Below are 5,228 nucleotides of genomic sequence, written 5' to 3'. Positions count from 1 at the left end.
GGCCAGGGAACTTGAACTTGGCCCTGCGGAGGGCCTCAATCACATGCTCCTTGTTCTGCAGCTTGGTGCGGATGGACATTATGACCTGGCCAATGTGGACCCTGGCCACTGTGTCCTGGGGCTTTCCAAAGGCACCACGCATACCTGTCTGGAGCCTAGATTGGGGACAGCATGCCAGTCATTAATGTCCACTGGAAAGGGCTGTCTCCAAGGTGCCTCAGGGCAACCCATACAGGCAACAGGCTGCATACGCTACCGAGGAGGCTGCTGTTTGCAGCCGCTGCGCACCGGGCCCCCATGGGGAAAAAAGCACAGTCGGCTTAACTGGCTGCAAATGTAAAAGACATTTTAACTGATGTGCACAATAATTAACCTAGTGGATAAGATAATTTTAACAGTGAAGGACAAAAGGTCTCCAGTGTTTCAATGTCTGTAATATGGTTTTATTAGTATTGTCTATGGACATAGTGGGAAGCATCATGGAGACTTTAGAGAAACTATAAAAGGTGGTTATAGAGAAAGGTAGAGTTTTGGGATTGGGGTCAGACCTGGGTTCTCTGATTCCTGGCTCTACCCCCTTATTAGCCATTTGAGTCACTTGACCTTTGTGAGTCTCCAAACGTCTGTTACTTCACAGAATTGTTTACTTTACAGATTTATGATGAATCCAAAGAGGTATAATTCATACCAAAGGTTTTTTTTCTGTGCCGTGCGGCTTTCGGGATCTCAGTTCCCCAACCAAGGATTGAACCTGGGCCACGGCAGTGAAAGCCTGGAATCCTAACCACTAGGCCACCAGGGAACTCCCATATATCAAAGTTTTAAAAACAGTTTATTACCTGGAAAAGGTAGATCCTGTGCGTCAAACTTCTTATACTACAATTAAATTAGCTTTGGGATAGTCCAGGTGATTTTGCCAGCACCTAATCTAGTTACCGTGAAGCTACTAAGTTAACCTAAATAGTGGAAAGATGATCTATTGCTGTTTAATAAAATTACCAAAAATGTAGTGGCTTAAGAGAAATTGATCTCAGTTTCCATCTAGGTGCAGTGTGGCTGGGTCCTTTGCTCAGGGTCTCACAAGGCTGCAACAGGTGTCAACTCGGTTGCATTCTCATGAGGTGACTTGGGACTAATTACTCCCAAATTCGCTTGGGTTGTTGGCAGAATTCATTTCCCTGTGGCTGTAGGATGGAGAGCCCAGACTACTGGCTGGAGGGCCCCCTTAGTTCCTTACCACTTGGGGTCTCCCAACATGGCACTCACCGTACCCAGCCAGCAGGTCTCCAGAGCCAGTCACCTAACAAGACAGTCGTCTTGACCACATTCAAGTTACACAGTGAACACAAGAGGTAGTGTGTGGGGACCATAGAGTTTTGTCTGCCATAGCGCCTCTTCTTTTTCTTACGTGAACCACTTGAAACTGGGCCTCTTGGTCCTAAAATACAAGCATTTGGGTGTAGCAAGTAAAAAGAAAAATAGTTCCCCTATTATGAAATACCTACTGTGGTGGGCTTGGCACCTGTAAACACTGTTCAGACAACCTTGCAAAGTGAAAAAACAAAACAACCTGTTTACAGGTAGTCAGTGAAGGGGTGCAAGGGGGGGCCATATAACTTAAATAAAATCAGCTTTCCTGATTCCAAAGCCTGTGCTCTTCAAACTGGACCCTGTCCCTGCTATAGCAATGGTGCCTTCTTAACCTGCATTTTCGGTGGTCACCTGGGTCTCTTCCGAAGGATGAAAACGAGGGGCAAGTTTTACCCTTGTGAAGAGGTTGACCTTTGTCTAAATCAGTTAATCAAATTTTGTTAATTTTGATGTTGAAAGTACATATTATATACTGTCTTTTTGTGGAGAAAATAGTCTCCAGGAGGTTTAGTTGAAACAACGGAATCTTCTAAAAATAAATGAAGGTAGCCAGAACTAACTGCTTGCTCTGTAGTAAAGAATGGAAGATACCGAGGGAGCCTCTTGATTGGACTGTCCCTAGAGCAGTTTCCCAGTCACCCAGATTTAGCATTATGCTGCCCTGGCAGTCATTTTTGTGTGATGTTCAGTGAACTGGGAAGGGAGGAGAAAGCCAAATTGGATCAAAGTTAGATAATTTCACAGGCTCATGTTCTCAAAGAAAGGGATCTGAGGGTTCTAACAATTTCTCGGGCTATGGAGTTTGGTTACTTATTGTGGTCATGAGAATGCTTTAGGTTTCAAATATCTTGCACCCTGGTTAGAAACTGCTTGTTATTGTATGTCGAGTAGGGGCTTCTTAGACATGCTTAGTTGCAGGCTTCAGTGTAAAAGAGCTTAATCTTTCAGTTTAGAGAGACCAAAAAGATTTTTGGCAAAGCCTGCCCTTTGTCTCAGTGTCTGAAAGTGGAAATAATTTACTCTGTTTTAGAACTTCAATTCGCTACACTTCTGTAGCTTACATTAGCTTTAACATTGTCCAGGTATTGTTTTTTTGTAACTGCAAGGAGAGTGGTGGTTTTATGTTTATACTTACCTCTCAGGAATTAAGACAGAAGTCTCAAGATTCTTCAGCAAGTCACTGGTAGAGTTAAAATAGGAACCTGAACAGTTATGGGTTTTTTTGAAGGTAACAGGTGTGTTCTTTGCTTCCAATCACCTTTACAGTCCACTCCACCGTTGATTTTGCCCCCAACACTCCAAGGGTCACTGATGGCTTTCTCATGGGGAATTCCAAAGCCCTCATTTTACTCATCCAGCCGCTCAATAGCACTTGATACAATTGATAGTTTCTTTTTTTGAAGCATTCTCGGCTGATAACACTGCTATTCCCAGGTTTTCTACTTCAGATGCTCATTGGCCCAGGGTTCATCTTCAACCCTCTTCCCAGACCATCTCCGTTCCCACGGTCCCAAATACTATCTAAAATATGCAGACATCTCCCAAGTCTCTCTCCAGAACTTTTTATTAATCAGGGTGTCAGTAGGAGATAGATGGCTTACTGACATTGGATAATTTGAGGAAAGTTTAATAAAGGAATTTTACAAAGCTATGCATATGCTGTAGGGAAACTCCAAGGGAAAGTGCAGTTCTCAGGACTGGTAACATAGGGGCTAGTAACGTTAGAGTGCTGTTACTACCCCTAGGTCTGAAGGGTTGGGGGCCGGGAGTGGTCAATGGAACCAGGAGACAGGCTGTGTAAAAAAGGGTGGGGGGCTGGGGGAAGCCATAGGAATAAATATTCCTGTCGCTCTCCAGATTGACCAGCTCCATCATTAGTACCTTTACACATACTGTTTGTTCCCTCCGACCCATTTCCCCACTATCCTATAGCTAGGCAACACCTACTTATCAGGTTTCAGCTTAGGCACCACTTGGGGAAGGCTTCCAGAACAACCACTACCCTCCCCAACACACACACACACGCACAGAATTGTATGCTAAGTAGGTTCCATGAAAGCAGGAACCATGTCTATTTTTTACTACAATAGTTCCCAGAGTCTAGTACAGTGATTATTAGTATATAAGTAGGAGCACAATAAATATTTATTAACTGACTGATTACAACTTTGTATTTTCACAAGTCATGATCATAGAAGAGTTGAATTTATGCTAACGGTCTTGATGAATTTCAAGGATTTAAAAAATATTTTGACTTTGAACATTTTTAAATATGCAGAAAAGTTGAAGGGATAGAACAATAGTATAACCTCTCCCTAGATCCACCAACTGTTAAATTTTACCACAAGTACTTTATCTGCTTTGCTGAATCATTTGAAAGTAAGTTATGACGATATGACACTTCATCGCTGAATACGTAAGCATTCATCTAGGAATAAGGATATTCTACATCCTTAGGTGTGCCGTTGCCACACCTGAGACGAATAGTCCAGTAATATCTATTATGATAGATCTGTATGGAATAATTGCCCCTGTTGTCCCAATATGTCTTTTAAAACTTTTTTCCTCATCCAGGATCTAGTCATAATTTATATACACATTTGGTTAATGTCTCTCCTCTTTTAATTTAATCAGAAATAGTCCTCTCTGCCTTTTTTTTTTTTTTTCATGACATTGAACTTTTTCAAGTATCAGAATCGGTTGTATAATGTCCTAAATCTTGGATTTTTTCTGGTCGTTTTCTTAGTAGATTTAGATTACACTTTCCGGTTGTGTGGGGCATCTCTTAGTGCAACAACAGAGGCGCACGATGTCAAGTTGCCCCACTGTTGGTGATGTTAAGATGATCACTTGGTTAAGATGGTGACTGCCAGATCTTTCCATTTTAAAGCACATTTTTTCGTTTTGTAAATGAATAATCTGTGGGCTGATACTGTGAAACTTTTTAAACACCCTTTCATTCAAGTGTTCATTGAGCACCTATGTCCAAGACCCTACTAAGTGTTCTAAATAGTCCTTCGATGCTTGAGAAATCATGTAATCCTTAAGTCCTTTGAGAATCCTAGCTCACTAAGGTTCTTTTGCTTATTCTTGCCCTTTGCTTGCATTTGACTTTTATCTTCTTGATTTCCTTGTGGTTCCTATTCAGAAGTAAAGGTGTGATGGATGGGAGTAGGGTTTATGTTTGGTATGTGAGCTTATTAGTTAATATCACCGGGGCATAGATGAATAAACAATGGAATTAAAGTTAGAAGACTTGAATTCAAATCTTGGTTTTGGTATTTAATGGCTTTATGATCTCTGATAAATTTTCTCTGAGCTCTTTTCCTTCTCTGTAAAGTGGAGGAAATAATAGCGACCCGAGTTGTAGTAATAATAAAATAAGTAGGTGCACAGTGAAGGTTTGTGCCATCATTTGTTCTTTTTAGCACTGGGGTCTAAATACGGGATACAGGAGGAATGAAAACTTTTTTATCATCTGTAGTTATGGTGAACACAGCAAAGGTCGTCAACGGTTCACATCAAGACACGTACCCCCTCCAAAAACAAAAACAACAAAAACAAAAACCCTAAAGCTTTCTTAAGTTTCAGTGCTTAAAGGAGAAAAATGTATTCACTACAAGATGATTACGCTTTGGCAGCACATAAATCCCAGGATTGGGAAATTGTATAGAGGGCATGAAGCGATGCCAAATATAATTACGCTGTACAAAAGTGTGCTGAAGGGCTTCCCTGGTGGCGCATCCCTGGTGGCGCAGTGGTTGAGAGTCCCCCTGCTAATGCAGGGGACACGGGTTCATGCCCCGGTCCGGGAAGATCCCACATGCCGCGGAGCGGCTGGGCCCGTGAGCCATGGC

General features: G+C 42.1%; 1 non-coding gene across 1 annotated transcript; it reads right to left on the bottom strand.

Moving 5' to 3' along the window:
• Positions 1-199: 199 nt before the first annotated feature.
• Positions 200-334, bottom strand: LOC112066381 (small nucleolar RNA SNORA70). The gene has a single exon (XR_002892600.1). It is a non-coding gene; the product is annotated as a small nucleolar RNA SNORA70 (small nucleolar RNA).
• Between the last annotated feature and the right edge of the window lie 4,894 nt (positions 335-5,228).

Source organism: Physeter macrocephalus, chromosome 6 (assembly GCF_002837175.3).
Source record: "Physeter macrocephalus isolate SW-GA chromosome 6, ASM283717v5, whole genome shotgun sequence".
Lineage (NCBI taxonomy): Eukaryota > Metazoa > Chordata > Mammalia > Artiodactyla > Physeteridae > Physeter > Physeter macrocephalus.
Note: the sequence above shows the minus strand (reverse complement) of the source record. Positions and strands in the feature narration are given on the sequence as shown.